Here is a 17,769-nt window from a genome sequence, read left to right on the forward strand (position 1 = left end):
TCCTTTATTCTTCTCATTGAACTAGCTTTGAAATCTGACTGGTTCGTCACTCTGCCCGTATTCCTTCCAGTTATCCTCGTTGCTACAGCAACAGCTTTATTCTCGGGCCTCTGGCTCGCCTAAAACCTACAAACGCTTGTTGCATTTTATCTCCTTAAATCCTGGTGCGGGCTTCGGATCCACACTTAATTTTTTGTTTGAATTATAATACCAAACTTTATTGTTTTTGTTAGAAGGCATGCTATGTTTTCGCTTTTAACTTAATTCTCACCGCATGATAATTGATCAAGATACTAAACCAGGGGCCGAATCTACAAAACTTCTCGTTCGTAAGTGTTATTTGCCATTGCCGGTCACCTTCGTTAATAATATGTCCATCACCAGAATTGCCTGGAATTTTCTCTTAGAACACAGCCAGTAAAAGCTTTTTGTGAATATACGGGCACGGTTTTTTTACGAGTAGCTGTCGGTGGGCGTCGCCGCTATAACGGCCCATTTAGCCCAAGAAAATTGAGAGATAGCAGTGGTTGTGTTTTTATAAGACTGGTTTTGCGGCACTTTCATGGCTAATTTATATTCTATAGCGTGCCTTCATAATGTACCATTTGTTCTCAGTAACAAAAGATAGTGGTTTAGAAGTGAGACATGTTGCTCTGGTTTTTCATATAAGCTTCAATATGCGAGAAATAAAACGGCAGATGAAATAGGCAATTGGGAACCATAAAACAAGGATCGTTACAGAACAACATAGCTTCGGTGTTTATGTATAATGTGTGTAAAAAAAATTTGAAAAATGCTGTTCCAGTGAATGACGCCCCGAAAGTAAGCAGACAGTAAACATAATAACAAGAAGGCAAACTTTTTTTTAGCGACAGCTTCTGTTAAATGTGTTCTGATGTCAACATGACGTATAAACCCGATGTAACTATGACCAAAAACATCAGCAACCGACCCACACCAGGCAATGGCGAAGGAAGAGAGGGGGAGCAAAGAAAGCTTTGATCAATTTTAATCAAAATGTATAAATTATTCTAGCATGAGTCATGCATACAATAGTGTACATAATATACGGCGTCCGATAATAGAGAGAACATTTCCTATGCCCAGTGTTTATTATTATCTTATGTGTCTATTATTTATTATAGTCGTCGCAATAGAATCATTGGTTGATTAAGGCAAGGCGGTACATCGAGCTAGAGCCGGTCTGATTGCAAATGAGCACGTAATAGTCTCAACCGTTAAATGTTATTTGACAGGCAGAAATGTTGGTTCTCGTTGCAGTGTCTTAAATAAATTATTAAATGTGCCATTATTGACAAAACATAGAGTAATTAAAGCCATTTACGGACGGATATTTGTAATTTGAAGCTTGTCATCTTGACGGCGTAGGGCTAGTTTGCGTAAAACGCTGTGGTCACTGGTGCATAACTGGACCATTTGTAGTGTGATTTCACCTCGGGTCCACAGTTCTGTCAGATTTCGGCTATGCGCACTTTTCTCCCTCAACCCGTCCTTGTCCCTTTCCGCGTATCAAGTATCAAACCGAAAGCGTGTCTTGTACCTTCCTGCCATTGCTTCCTTATTTTCGGGTCTCTAAGACATCAGAGTGACATGCCTTAAAAACGAACATTTGAATCAACTTAACAGGCGTAAACTACAGTTTTAATTAGGCAACGTAATTGCGCGTGCGACCAAGCAGACTGACGCTAGCATCCTACGCAAATTCGCGTAGTCTTCCCGTTGTGCGTGAAAAGCCTAGAAATTGTCATTTTTGCAGAAAGTATTTCCGCTTCTCAAAACAACGTGCTCCAACGTGATGTCCAGACAGCAGAGGAAACGCTAACATTTACCCCCTAGGCGCCAAGATGAGGGAAACAACGTCACCATCCTTTTATCTCGAGGAGGCTATAACGGTGCGCCCAGGAAATGAAGCCGTTCTGCTTGGACGCCCGCTCAATCAGCGAGAGACGAGGGTTTACGCTGCGAGACGCCCAGAGCAAACATTAGTGCGTTAGCGTCTGAGAGACAGCGCCGCTGATTCTGGCACGGGAATACGGGAAGTGGGTTTCGCTGCCGAGCCCTCAACCGGTAACAAGGGGTTCGAGGGCGTCCCTGTGAATACTTACCTAGCCTGTATTTTTTATCTGTTCGAGTGTGCAAGAGTTTAGCTACATTGTTGGCGTTGTCTTTAGTTCTTATTATTCTTGCCTCTGGAAATCACTTATTCGACCTGTGGCCATCGTGTGCTCGTAAAATCGTTGTGAATCTGATGTTTACTACTGCATGAGGCCGGCAACAATAATAAGGTAGAAAGCGCAGTAACTGCAGAGTAGCGGAAAGCGAAATGACGTTAATGTTTACCAATTTAATTTCTATGTTTTTAGTGATAAATCAAATGAAAAATTATGTGTACCTTCGTTTGCGCGCCTTACTGACGCCAAAAATATGAGCAGGTTATATATGGTTAGCCAGAAAGTAATATATCAGTCACAACAAAATCTCACAAGCTGCAAATTACTGCTGATTAATCCAGGATCAAAGAAAAAGAGTTCTTAGGGCACGATGATGCACCAGTGAAAAGAGGAAGTAGTGCCTTTTCGGTGCAAAAATTGACTTAGGGACATCATGAGGGGCTGTAATCAATAATACTAGTTTAGCTCACAGAGAGCTTTATACGTCCCCTGAGCAGGCAGTCACAAAATTTATCTGAGGCAAGTTCGATCCTGGATTCGATATTCGCAATATCATGTCAATCGCTATCAGAAGCGTCGGACACGTTAAAGTCAGCCAAGCAAAAAATGAACGCCAGCCAATGTTTTCAGTAGTTCTCTGAGATAATTTTTTTATAATAACTTGATATTAACTGATATTAGATCCGATTTCATTTTATGATTGTGCAAATCACAGTGGCCTGATGGATAGCACCTCCGTTACCAGCAATATGCATTACAGTGCTTATCGCACGTGTCGACGAGCGAGTAAGGCAGCCTAGTATAGTGATAAAAAGTAAAAAAAGACAAGCTACAATGAACAAATGATAATTAAAAATTCTATATTTTTATAAACGCACGTCACTCCATAGAGGAGCGCGTCGCGGAGCGAGAAACGAAAAATAAAAGAAAAACGATACGCAAGATGTGCGGTGGTTTATTTATATAATATAACTTGCATTTATTTTGTTTTCAGGCAGTCTCTTGCCTCTATAATGATGAGAAAGCAGCGTGCATTTATTATTCATACTGCTAACCGCAAATGTACCGCATATTCTAGAGTGCTAGTAAGTGGAACGGCTCTCTTTGTGAGTCCGCTGTTCTTGTTAGCTCCTGACCAATGTCCCTAGACAGTGACTGGAGGAGGCAGCCTTGGTCGGTAAACGCTCAGGGTTGCCGTAAATAGCATAGAAGGACGCCTAAACACGCTGTTTTCGCTCAGTGCGGCACTGACTGGCTAAAGAAAGGCGTTGTCCCATCGGCTGCTAAGGCTGCTTTCGTCGGATTACCTATAGTGCAGTTCCCCGTCCATGGTATGGTTTGGCAAAACTTTATTCAGCTCGTAGCGAGCTATCTGCATGTAGCGGGCCGCTCCCGCGTCTGTACAGAAAGGCCGAGCCTCTCTGCTGCGTCGCGGGCCCGATGGACAGCCCGTGGTTGCGTTTCAAGAACGGGGCTGCATTTGGACGACGTGACGCCGTCGCTCCATCCATGCCTGATAAAATCGGCGGTACTCTAGACTGCCCTTTCAGATCGGTGCTACCATCTCAACATGAAAGCTGTTGATGGATGGATCCTGCTACGCAGTATTTGATACCAGTTTACCAGTTCTAATCACTTTATGTCATCTTTACCTAATGCTGAACGTGTGAGGCCAGCAGAATAAGACTTCGTCATTAATGAACTGCTGATTATGCAGTTCAATGTAGTCGGGACACGTTTCTTAGTTTTACGGTTATTTTTTGGGTTATTTCACGTTCATTTTACGGTCATTTACGTTTAAGCATCCGTAAAATGTATTGCTCTGGCTCTCTTGTGGCAGTTTTTTGGCGTTTACTCACAAGAAGGAGCAACTCGGAACCAATAAAGAAGTGAAAATACTTTTGTTTAACAAGCACCAATGTGTTTAACCATAATAAGGATAACTTGACAAATTACAGAACTATCAAAGCAAAATTTAATTTTGCTTTGAGACATTTCTTGAACGTTTTGTATTGAACATATCGGTTTTGACTCTGCCTAGTATGAAGTGCAGGCTGTCAGAAAATCAATACATTGTAGAATATTAAGTAACACAAAACCAAAATATTTGTTATCGAAACGAAAAAGGCTCAAACGAAAAAGGCTTAAACTCCATATCATTTTTTTTCTTATGCTCCGTCTTTTACGTGTCACAGGTAAACATAATTGGGCTTTGCGAATTCCCCAAATTATTATATTTATTTTTTTGCACGAGGAACTCCGGCCGCAGGCTAGGAAACAAAGAATTAATTCTTGAGCAATATGCACTGCAGTACGTCGTTGTGTGGCACGCACGAACTGGAGTACAGGTGCTCGTTCTCAGCAAAGTGCAATAAAATTAGACTTGCTTGCTAAAAAAGCTGTGATCTTGTGCGCCGCTTTAAATCAAGCTGTCTTTCTCTGTAAGCAAGGCGTTTACCATTCATTTTGACTCTCCGACTTAAACCGAGTGACATAGGTAACCCTCTATTCGTTTCATGTTTTAATTGACTATGTCCAACATTTTCTGGTCAACATACAGCTCCCTAAGTAAAAATTCTATCTTTTTTCTCATATTTTGCTTCTAAGGTATTCACACATTTCTGTGTTAGAGCCTCGACGCTTTGCTGGAAACAATATAAGGCCTTGTTCTTGGGCAAGCGAAGGGGCAGAAAGCGTCAAGACACAAGAAAAATTTCAGATATTTACCATCAGAAGGAATTGAAATGCTGCTGGTATTAACAACATCTGTTTGTTTTTCAGTTTTATGTATGACACAAGAACAAGAGCACCGGTAATAAAGCAAGACTTGTAGAAAGGCTGCTGGTGTGCCCATATTTTTACTTATCATTTGTACTTTATCTCATACCTATTTATTTCTTGTTATAAAGAAATGAAAAAAAAAGAAACCGGTAATTAATGAGTTCAGACGACGAAAATCAGTGAACATATATTTTATATTTAAAATTTGAGAACATAATAGCACTTGAGACATTCCTTTTTATTTGGCACTTCTAAAGCGTTTGTGCTCCGAGATATTCATGCACAAATGTAAGATTCTGCATAGTGTTTTCGCATTTAGAGCCGGAGTTTCTAGACAAAGACTTTGGGATGCAACCGATTGTTCGGAAGAAAGAAAATCCAGTCTTACTCTTGCCGGCCGAACGTACGATGATTTTACGATTTCCGCCCATCTACTCAACTGGCGTGCTTTACAGAATCAGCTATAGTGGTGGCGTAGGGGAGCAGGTATGGGACATATCGGTAGGCTAACATCTGAATACAAAATTAGTTCAATGAATGTCGAGTTTGAATGAGAATATCTCACAACAAACGTGATATAGAAGTGTCAGATAAACTGTTCTGGAATACGATTGTTTTCAAGTGTCTAGTATAAACATAGACCAAATGCACAAAATTTAGAAAGTTAGCTAGCAATATTTTGTTAATTATGTTTTTGCTGACTCTACGGGCTTGCGAAAATTGCGACTGCGACAGCGCATCGGCCACCTGTACAAGCACTGTTGGCGTCCGAACTAATTTATTAAAATTACTGATAGTTTAACTTGATGACTTTTTAAAGTAATTCAATTGTTTACTCATCTAGACCAGTGATAGCAAGAAAACATATATATTTTCCTGTGAACCTCGTCGCCGATCAAACACGAACAGTTCATAAAACGCAGTGAAATTTTGCACGCGCAAAAAAGCACTGCAGCTACGTCGGTGCATAGGTATCAACACACTCGAAATACAGCGCTGTCTTCTCACATCCAGAAGGTTGAAGACCGGCAACTTACGGCGCCTGAAGCGCCTGTGAATCGTTTCGCGCCGAATGAAATGGCAGTTCGCCGTTTTCTTTCCTTTCAACCTCAGGAAGTGGTGAATTTCGTATTCTGAGCGCAACCCCTTACGCTGCTTTGGCCGTGCCGAGAGCAAAATAATGCACCGCGATTCCGGCAGTGCACTCCGGTTGTGTATTAGACCCGAGGTCGCGAGCGCTGCGTGTATATGCAAAACCAAGCTCGAGTTGGAGCAGTGGCGGCTTGAATTTTGTCCGGCATGTGCCGCGAATAAGGTCCACGCCTTGCTACGGGCGTCCAAGTGAGCGTTCATTTTTCTCCTTTTTCTTCGTTGAACCCTGTATGCCACTCCAAAACGGTGCCTGGAACTTTTGGCCAACGAGCCGTAAACAGTGGCGCCGGTGAACGTTTTTCTTTTTAACCTTCATCACATCTTTTTGGGGCAAGTGTACGCCTATACGCGAAACGTGATACGCTTCCGGAATTGGAGTACGTGGCATAGACAGCTTATGGCTGCGTTGCCGTGTGCAGAGTGCATCTGTTCCGGCCTTCGTCGAGCCAGATTTTATGTTGAGGCATGTATAAAGGAGTCTACATAAAAGTGCTGTGGCCTTTTTGCCCTATAACTCGACTGCAGAAACATCCGTAAAACAATGGAAGCGCTTGTAACTTCTATCCCACAAGGACTCCTTGCAACTTCTTGTGCGAACCTGGGTCGGAAGTTGCGTCATCGCTGGTACGCATGTGAATGGGTGAGAACAGTTCAAAGAAAATGACCTCTATTGCAGGTTGTTTCCAGTTCGCAGTTTTGTTTGCAGTTGCTCGTGCGTAGCGAAGAAAACATTTGGGCGAGTTTCGATTCTTTGTCTTTTGTTCCCCAGCTCAAAGTAGACAATGTTTACACTCTTTTATTTAGCATTCCTGAATATCTGTTCTTCTGCTAGATTTTCTCTTTACCGCATAACTTCAGTACGGCTGAGTATTCCACCAACTTGATGCCAAGCAGCAACTTTGTAACTTAGGCGTTTGGCTCCAGACATTTGGTTCGTCGGGTCGTTTTATTTTGGTGCCCTAGGATCACCTAGAAGTCCTCTGAATATGCACATCAGTCCTTTGCGTTTACTCTGTAACATCAGCGCTATAAACTTTCCTGAGTAATGTCGATAGCGAGCGACCGGACTACAGTGGTCTTCCTGCGATATTGCAATAGGCCCATAGGTGGTGGCAGTAATTGAACAGACTAAGGCAGCAATAAAAAAAGTTAAGACGCAATTACATGCACTCTGTCACGTACAAATTAAAGCATGCAGAAGAGGCCGTATGCTGAAGAACATAATACAATGTCCCTTCCGCAGCATTACAAGACTGCAAAAATGCCTAACGATGCAAAGAAGCAGCATGATGTAAGATGGGGGCAACAAAGCAATCTCAAAGACTTCAATACAGTGCACAAAATTAAAAGAAATCACAACCAAAACGTTCCTAGCTGGTACAAAACCAACAAGAAGCGTCTCAAATTAGTGTGATGCATACGAGCAGTATAAAAGAAGAAAAAAATCCAGTCCCACGTTTATTATCTTCTCTTTAACTCATCATAAGAGATAATTAAACATGTTTAGAAAATCGAAAATAAATTAAGATATCTTTCGAGTCAATGCAGCTTCTTTTTATTATTAAGTGGAATTACGCTTTATCAGATTCTCTTATATTTGCACAAAGTTTGTTTCAGCAACCTATACATCCTAGCAGTATTGTTGCAGGTGGAAACAAACAATAAGTTCTTGCTCCTGTACAAGCAAACACGCACTTATTTTCTCTTTCTCTGGGCTTTCAACAATCAGAAAAAAGTTTATATCGTTGTCATCGCAGCAACCTCCATAGTTGGTAGTTGTATCCCTCCCTATTTTACGCCCCTAGTCGCTTACATTTTAGTAGAAATAAATATTTATGCTTCTATTCCATTTTTTTCCCGACCTACGCAAAGATCGCGGATAGTTTGCGTGTCATGTGATGTACTTTCGTCCCTGGCTTCGTTGCTGAATACCGTGAGAACATTCCGTGAACTACGCAGGCCAACAAAGAAAATCAAAGGGAAAAAAAAAAGGAAAAGTAAACTGGTTTTCCGCGCAAATCGAGCCCGACAATGGAAGGCGTTTCGGAGTGCCCGGATGATTGAGTTGAGTGCCACGTGTACAGAAGTAGCTAGTAGAGTCTGGATGGCGTGAAAACTAGATTTACAGTCGCGCCAAAGCCATAACATTGCATCCTGTGACAACGGCTGGCTATCGAGACGCTCATGATCATTTTACAATTTCTGTCGCTGTTGCACGTACTGGGGCCCTTCACATAGCGCATACTTTATACACTCCTGCACATGGTACAGCTCGCTCTCTGGAGCCTAAGCCTCTGCAGAAGACTTGCACAACTACGCTGAGTTTCTGGTGGTAGCCTAAATGTTATGTTGGGGTCTCGTCTCTGTAAGCGTGTGGCAATTTTTCGGGCTGAAGAGAACGGCCAAGCTGAAAAGAACGGTCGCCACATGAGCTTTCAACGGATTGCCGGTCACTGTGGTGTAAATGGCAACTATGTGGTGAATGTCGAAGCGAAGAAGTCTATCTAAGGCTCAGAGCCTCTGCTTACGATTTGACTTTCAAGAGCGGATGCCAACTGCCTTGTGTCAAGTCGTATACAATATATATATATATATATATATATATATATATATATATATATATATATATATTAGTTAAGCTGTAAAAAGAGCACTGACTCAGAACCACTATATTTGTTTTAAAACTATGCGGTGTTATTTTATATCAGCTGCTGCGTATTTTGAGGGTTCGCAAGACCAGCAATACGAATTTAGAAATCTTCCATATTTTTTTTTGTTGCCGCTGAACAAGAAGTAGCTCTGCGTATTAAGTGCAACTTTATTTTTCCTCCCGCGGATAACTAAGTTGGTTTCGCAAACGGCCACCGACCTGCAATGTCGCAAATTTCTTTACTTCGTCCGCAAAACGAATACGCGAACAGCAGTGACAACGCAGTGCTCCGAGTCTAATCCTACTAAACACAGTTGACCGCGCGCTATTTTTACGTGCACAAGAAATCACGGAAGACAGTAAAATCGACCGAAGATCAAGGTGAACGCTCTGCAATGCGTAGTCCAGAGCGTGATTTGGCCTTAGTGGCTACATGCGCACAGTTTTGTCGCGCAATTACAGGAACAACAACAACAACAACAATGACGGCGACGGCGACGACAACGACGACAACAACAACAAAAGTAGGTGGCGCAAGCTTTCTGACGTTCGATGTCTGCAGGGGAAATCAAGGGGAACACACTGCCCCTAATGAGCTTGCCGTACATTCGCCGCGGGGCACAACGTCTGAAAGCTGACCTGGTCGAGAGGCTGCTTATTGGCTAACTCAAATATCTACAAGTCAAGCAAAGTGCGCACTTGCTTGTCCTCTCAACGATCGTTCTACTTCCTTTATGTAATCTCTTTTCCTCTGTGTCGGGAATAATAAGGATCCTTTCTGTTCCCTATTCTTTCGCTGCGTGAGTGACTTACCCTTACGCCCAACAAGGAGGCCCGACTTCTCTTCTGAGGAAGGTGCGTCTCGCTTAAGCCAACGTGGCGAAAATTTCGGTGTGAGCTGGCAAGGTTCGGTTTGAAGTCGTGGTCAACTTCTTCGTCATGCATTGTATTTGCTTAGAAGTGACAAGTTTTACCCGGATTTACAAGAAATAGCACGATGCAACGACGGCACTGATATTATCTTGATATATTTTTTACCTTTTGAACACTCATTGTTCAAAACTGATGGCTGAACACTGATGTGTTGGCTGATTGATTAAATAACTGCTTGATTATAACATCCCGTATAAGGGACAGAAATTATGAAGCACACTTTATAGGTGGACTCCAGAATAATTTAGAGCAGCGGCAATTTTTTTCTGGAACCCCCTAACCTCTGTACAAAAGCTTTTTCTTGAGTATGCCTTCCTAAGAATTCGACTCTCACAGCCGGAAGTAGAACACAGGACCGATACGTAGCACAAGAAAGCCACAACAGTTGATCCACCGCCACATGTAATATGTACGTGCTATCAGCTTGGTGGAATTTTCGTTGTAGGTCATTGCTGTATGCATATTATAGCAGCGTTGTTGCAGGATAGCTAACCATCCTCTCCTATTAATTCCACTAGTACAATTTCACTTTTTTTCCGATACGGCTCCAAGACAAAGATACACTTCATTTGCACTGCTTTAATTTTTATCCCCGAATCGCATTCATGGGCTTGTAATACTATGAACATCAAAGAACGGCCACGTTTCTTTTGGTCTCTCTGCGCCAGCATATGTCGGGGCTACCCGTGTCACTTTGCCGAAGCTTCCTCGCAGTTGTCGAAATGCACGTTATCCGAATTTGGTTGTTTTCTTACCACTACGGCTAGTATAACGAAAATTTGTTGAAGGTGTTCATGTTTTACGCATATTCGCTAGCGTTTAGTGTTTTGTCGTACAGCCCTATTGCACCACAAGAGTTTTGTCATCTTTGGCTGCGCGTGTCTATTCCTAAAAGCCAAGCGTGCTTTATGAAATACTTGAAGCTATTTTGCAGAAGTTCGTCGTTCCATGCGTTCGCTAAGGAGTTCATACCTCCGCGTAGCAACTGCCGCTCTGCGGCACAGGTATCATTTGGAATAGTCCCAGATTGCGTAGGTGTTTCTTCTTGTAGACTCTAGATGGTGTCGTTATCTGTATATATTCGAATAAAAACAAAAATTGGACAAAATCAATTTTGAATAGCGAATTCTCGATTCGATTTCGAGCAGTAGAGGGTATTCTATTCGTATACTAAATTTTAAATACTTGGGACTAACAGAAAACAAGCACTAAAAAATATAGGAAAATATTTATGCTTACTTTCCACAGTAGACAATTGTAAAATTCCAATAAGGGCAAGTGCCGTTCGAACTATATCTAGTAAAGGTGAAAGCGTATCCTGCTTGTAGACTACGGAACTTATAGGAGTGACACATAATCGCAAATATCAAGAAACACCGCCGTTGACATTGCCGTGCATCTATTTATTTTTTGCTATGTAAGGAAGACATGCGTCCCGGTTGAACTACAAAAGACCGTGTCGCATTTTTTAAGGCCACTAATGACCTGCAGCTCAATCATTGCTCCCTCGTAGAAGCTCTTGATTAGAGATTGCTCAGTTTTGTGAAGGAACCACCTTTCCATGGTCTGACTTTCCCGTTACAAGAGGCACTAATCTGTTTAGCGACGTTGTCTAAGAAGGCCTCCCGTCAGTGAGGCTTCGGACAAGTCACTTCGAGATAATGAGCAGATTCTCCCATGCCCTCGCTTTTCAGTCCTTCCATGTACGCACATGTTCAACACACCACTAATTTGGTTCTTTGTTTAATGCACCAACGTGTGCGGGGAAGGGGGAGGGGGCGTCGCATGAAATAGTTCACGGGAATCCCAAATGCTAAATGCATCTTAACGAGGACAAAAAACCCGCAAAAATTGCTGGCATCGAGTTCATGCACCCTTTTCTCTACCATGGTTTATGCTTGCTTATATGTACCTCGCACAGCCATTAGGCTTTCGCCAGCGCCCGACGGAGAGAGCTGCCCAGCATGTAGATAATAATCGGAAGGCACTGTAATAAGAGCCTATAACTGAGCAGTCCTTCGGTTTCGTTATATCTTTGTTGTCATCCTCCGTATCATGTGAACGCTCTAAATCCCCTACATATATCATCTTTTAAGATAATTTCTACTGCAAAAGAGCTGTTCTATTTTTTACTGTGACCATTTCCCTTCTGAGAGTTTTGATTACACTTACCTTTTACTCATAGCGAACGTTAATGCATTGTGAGTAAACAAATTCGGGGATATTTGTAAAAAATTTTTTCAATATAAGTGAGGTAGAACTACCTGGAGGTCATCGAAAATACGACTTTATATTAACTATATCTGTAAACGCACCATATGTTGAGCTATCTTGGACTAAAACAATATATTCGGGGAGTTATGGATGATACTAACGACTGACCTTGATGGCAAGTTACAAAATCATTAGCTGAACACAATGATGCAGCTGTCGAAGGAACTGTACAGCTTGTATAGGTCTTATGAATGATTTTTCTCAGGTTTCTGAAAATGTTTTTATCATTATTTGGGAACTTCGCCAAGGCTGAGGTATGTCTCGGTGTTTTTATCTATGTATGTATGTCCGAGGTCACATGTTTTGCGCCAACACCGCTGACTAGGTCGTTGTAGTGGTCAAATGGATAGATCACCGGGTTGCTGTGCTCGGGGAAACGGGTTTAGAACTCCTCGTTAGCATAAGTTGAGTTACTGGATATGTAATAGTGCGTATTTGCCACATTTAAGTGGACCTTTTGGACACCAACTAGGGTACCAGGGTATTTGCCACTGGGCATGTGTCGCTCTTCAGTAGGCGTCCTTGATGTCAACTTGGGTCGACTGGTATGTATCACCGATTATGTGCCGCCTTTCTTAATAATCATTATATCAAACATGTCCTCCACACTTGTCCACCATTCATAAGATATATTGATAATAGCATTGACGTCACCAGTCATCTTTAAAGGATGGATGCACAGCAATATTTTATTAGTGCTTAGCTATTATATTAAAAAGCGGTGTTCGGGCAAAGCAATCGCTCACAAACAATTTTAAGAATAAATCTATCTGCAACCAGCAAGAAGAGAATTTCACCTCTAAGATCTGATGGGATAACGACCTTTTGGTTTTCTGCTGGCTTCGAGAACAGAGAGAGTAAAGCAAATAAAAGCTTAAAGAAATAACCACAAGCGGTACATGTGCAATAGTGAGATGGATAAGAGGCAAACGAGTTGAGACACGTCTTCCTAGCGCCAGGGCTCGCAGAAGGCCTTCATTTCAGGGGAAGCTCCTGCACTCAACAAAAGGAACACGAATGATTTCTCATTGGCCTTTGACGAAGCACTCGCACGTAGAAAGAAACAGGTGGAAGAGTAAACAAGAAAGAAAGGAGCGGGAGCCGACAGACTCGGCAAACTATGGGACGGGAGGCAAACATTTGCACTGGGAAGCAACAGCAGTGCCACCTACTCAGCATTACATGTGATGCGAAAAGAGGGCGCCTTGGTCACAGAGGCAAGGCAATGGCAAACAATGAGACGCAAGAGGTAGTTTCGAAAACGTGGTGGAAGCGGCAGGGTGAAACGTAGCAAGGTGCCGGAAATCGCAGAGATCCAAATATGGAGTAGCGGTGCTAGGAAACGTGCGGTTAAGAAGAGAGAGATGCAAATAGGTGGATACAAAGGAGTTGGAGTGAAACAGAGTTGTTGATTTAGAAGTACTGACAGTTGGACGTGTTGGTAATTCGAAGGAAAAATGGTGCAGATGAACAGGGGGCGAGATAACCAACACACCCAACAGTCTATACTTGCAAACTGCGCTCGTTCGTGTTTTTTCTGTCTAGTCCCTGGTTGTTAGCGCCGTTCTCCCAATAGTTGTTGACGAGGATCCTGTTACAAGCAGGACATTCGCTTCCCTTGTCGCCCCTGGTAATCGATGGGCACCGGCCCAAAGATGTGATGAGCTCTGCAGGTGACTGGTATGTGAACATGAACACACAGATACGGTCGCTCACATGAGGTGTTCGTGGGTTCTTGCTCGTGTCTGTGCCTGCATCGGCCGGTACAATTCATTCCATCCGGCTACTTGCTTGCATACCGTTTTATTGTCTGGCGTTCGCATTATTTTCGCTTCTATTCCATTGTTGTTATATTTGTGCAAATATGCAAGTACCAGCTGCCAACGGTAAACATTGTAAGCGTATAGCTGCCTATATGATCTCCTAACAGTATGACGAGATGAGTATGGTGTGCATGACCATTGGCGCGTGAGAAGAGCAGTGATAAGAGCAAGCGAAAGTACTTCATTGTTCACTCACATCGAAGGCAAGTGCCGATATGCAGAGAATGATCTTCGTTTCGTGCAGGCTACATCCAAGGAAGTGCGGTAAACTGATCGACAATGCACGACGCCCAGGGTAAACGCGCCTTGTGAGCTTCTTGCACCTCGAGACCGAGCATCAAGGCAGCATGTGGGCTTCCCGATGCGCAGAAACCAGTTAAAGCGAAACGCTGAGTGATACCTCGAGACTAAGCATTCACATATGAAATATTCAGAAGTTATAGATTCGTTCTTGGCTTTGAATGGTCCCCATAAATATAAATTCTTAAAGGCCGCCTATATTTAAGTGCACATGGACCACAGAAACAGGAGGACACAAGGGGCACAACGTCATGGGCAAATAGTCTAATGTTTGTAAGATACGCAATGGAATAGTTTAAAAAAAATTGTGTAAATCCTCATCAACCACAAATACTTCGAAGAACCACGCGCACCAGGGAATGTTACTTGGCCAGATTTTCGGAAGGCGACTCAAATTTACGGAGTCGCCCCAATTGACCATTGAATGAATCCTGGCTCAAGAGCTCACAATGTCCGAACACTTAGGGTGCCGCTCTATATCTTTTGTACAAGCTTTGCTTTTGTTATAGTTGTGTTACTGCGTTGCTCGTTTTCTTTGTTTTCGGTGAGATTAGTCTGCGGCATTATAATTCATAACCGTATTCTTACGTTTTTTTTGGTTGAAGATTCGTGGTGACCGCAAGCATATCTTCAATTCATAAGGCAGTGCCCAGTTGTTGCTAGAGGATATGCGAAGCCACACTACTTGGAAGGCCAAGCTTCTCGTTGCCGCTTCCGAGTGATGAAGACAACAGCTTCTGATGGCAAAGGTTATCGGTTTTACTTCGAGAATGTAACGCACTTTCTTATGCTTAGCGTTTAAGAATTCTCACTCCACTTATTCCATGCTCGTAAGTTAAAGACATTCCCCCTATTTATTATTCTGATGAAAGAAATTATTTCAAAAATATTTTTCACATGCTACGTTGCTTTCGAACTAGTTCGCAGTGCTCGGGGCATGAACAGGGGCCAAATACTAGGAATGGTTATCTGTTATTAAAGGCGAGTGTGAAATCCATGCCAAATAAAGCCGAAAAGACACACAAAACGCGGCTTGGCATGCACCGATGTAAAGTGCTTTGGTGTTCATCGAGACTTGGATAACTCACAATATTTCTTATAGGTATCGAAGTATACTAATTTCACAGTGAAAAATGTTAGTGACATTTGACAGAAAACCTAAAGACATGCATAGACGTGCTGACAAATTTTATTACACTGCCATTGCTGCACACATTTAACCAAGCGTGAGTAGGAAACACATATTTTGGCAGAATTTGGCCGCTTTAATTTATTGAATACGCAAAGCTTTAAGCTAACCGCAATAACGTCACAGTGACTACGGTGACAACTGCGTTGTGACGACGACTGGACTGCACCAGAAGCACATATAGTCGTGCACACAAGACGAATTACACTGTGATGATAAATTCTAAGATAAACAATTAAGGTAATCGACTTCAGTGCTTACCGGTTCTCAAATCTGCGAAAGCCGATGTGCCGCTAGAAATTCGATAATTGAGGTCATACTTCATAGAAACAATACTTTCACGCCAGATCATCATATTCAGGTGCATGAACAGGTTGACATTTTAGACCTAATACAGTTTGTTGCACTTCTCCGGGTTGATTACTCAAGAACAAGACGCAGGCCCATTACGGTGAGAAAAAACAACAACAAATGCTAGCGCTCTAGTTGTTTTACTCACTAGTTTTGAACGCAGACCAAAATAAATTGTTTATGAAAGTTTTACATCCGGTGGTAAACTGCGTGTCGTTTCGCTATCTTCTTGGATAAAATGGGCAGCATAAACACCGTGCGACGAACAAATCCTCGTACGAAACTGCACTGGCTGCTACGGCCAGCGAAGCCGAAAGCATCCCCGCAAGTGGTCGTTCCGAGTGTGGTCCCTGGGTTGCCTAATTCACTGGGTTGCCTAATTCACAGAAGCGACAATCGCAAGCCGATCGGTCCTGCTGGAACAAAGCCGTCGAGCCACTTCCAGTTGCCGAACGACTGATGAGAGCGGCATCCTGTTAGCTTTTCTCCTCGTCTAGCCTTTCCGATCCGAGAAAAATGATCCAATTACAGCGCGACAACACCGGTGTCACTTCGAACGCCAATAAATAGCGCTGACTGGAGCACAGCTTCTTATCGGTGCGTTTGCGAACTGTCCGGCCGAGCAGTCGTCTCCGCTTCGGTCGGTCGAGCGTGAATGGTAGCTGGCAGAAACGTCATGGCTTATGGCGCTAACAAGATGATCATTGCGTCACCACGCTCCCCACAGGTCTTTCGGCGTGTTTCAATGTGTCTGCGCTGCCCGCTTGAGTTATAGCAACGTGTAATTGAAAAAAAAAAGTGGCTAGACATTTTGAGAAAGTGTTACATTCTGGAAATTAAGTGCATGCTTTGACGCAACTGTACTCTGGACTTCCTGCGGCGAAATAGAAGTACTCCTTGAAAGTGCATCATTTATTTACTTATATGTGCGGAACAAAATAATATTTGTCTCCCAAGGCTTACAAAATCTGAGCTTGAGCTGATGTGCCACACTGCTTGATGTGGACTTGGTCTGCGATGGGTGACATTAACCAAAGTCATTTCATGGCGTTTAGTAGGGAACTGGCGGGTTGGCGCGGCATTGTGCGCTAGATAGCAAAAAAATTTCAGGCTCGCATCCTGTCCCGTCTCGCTGTGTGCGTCGTCCTGTTCACCTGTCCGCGCTGCGCTTCGAGATGATGAGGCACCGAACGATTTACCTAGGGCCCCTTCTTGAGTTTCTATAGCTTCTTAAGATTAACCTTTATGAAAGGCCGCGCTGGCGGGGCCCAAACGCCCGCAAGACACGCAAGACTAGATCCAGCGGCAGAGAGTGTCTTCCTCCTCCTTCTCCTCCTCCTCCTTTTCTGACACTGCATTCAATCAATCTACGCACTAGTGGGACGCAGCTAACATTCTTTAATTAACCTTGCTATTATGAGGCGATCTCGGCATAGCAAGCTTTTTCTCAATGGGATTGAAAGCTCTGGTGCCCAAGCGCCCTGTTTCTCGCTAGCCTTATGCTCCGTCATAGTCCATTTTCGTGGAGGTGCTCTCTCCTTGTGCATTAACCATACTATTAATAAGAGTTTTGAAGTGGGAGAACTGATACAGATTCATTCTGTAGACCTCTTCATCGGGCGAGGAGGATAGGGCGCAAGGAGAGCCTTTCCTCCTTTCTGGCTTGGGCGATCCGGCGCGGCGCTGCTTGAAAGTATTGTTGTCGCTTGCTGCGGAACGATGTCGAGATGTTTTAGATCGTACTTTGTGAAATTTACGCCATGCCCGTTCGTATAAGGTCGTCAGGGAAGCCTTTCGTTTCATCGGTAACTACAGTAGGCGGAAATATGCCTCGGGGGCGCAAAAATGTGACGCGCTTTATAAGACGCGGTGTACGCACATTATCAGTCGCGGTGTGTGTATGTGTTGTGAACTATTTTGCTTATATCGGTTTTAATTCAACAAAGAAACCAGGTGGGTCTGTATAACCAGCATTAAATGATAAATCAGCTCACTGTCTGATCGCTTGGCGTAGGGAGTAAAACATAAGAGCGCATGCGCGTGCACGGCCAACCTAAGGCAACCACGAAACATCTAAGCGGCAGGCGCTATCAAATATTTGTGATGCATCGGTGATGCACCGAA

At 43.2% G+C, this 17,769-nt stretch overlaps 1 long non-coding RNA gene across 2 annotated transcripts in view; it reads left to right on the top strand.

The window, feature by feature from the left end:
- LOC129386127 (uncharacterized) overlaps window positions 1-17,769 on the top strand; it is a 262,611-nt gene that overhangs the window by 54,672 nt on the left and 190,170 nt on the right. Inside the window, exon 2 of one of the 2 annotated variants that reach the window (XR_011893591.1) lies at window positions 12,432-12,527. The exons of the other annotated variant lie outside the window; for it this stretch is intronic. This is a non-coding gene — a long non-coding RNA (uncharacterized lncRNA). The remainder of the gene's footprint in view (window positions 1-12,431; window positions 12,528-17,769) is intronic. 2 annotated transcript variants of the gene reach the window in all.

This window comes from Dermacentor andersoni, chromosome 4 (genome assembly GCF_023375885.2).
Source record: "Dermacentor andersoni chromosome 4, qqDerAnde1_hic_scaffold, whole genome shotgun sequence".
NCBI lineage: Eukaryota > Metazoa > Arthropoda > Arachnida > Ixodida > Ixodidae > Dermacentor > Dermacentor andersoni.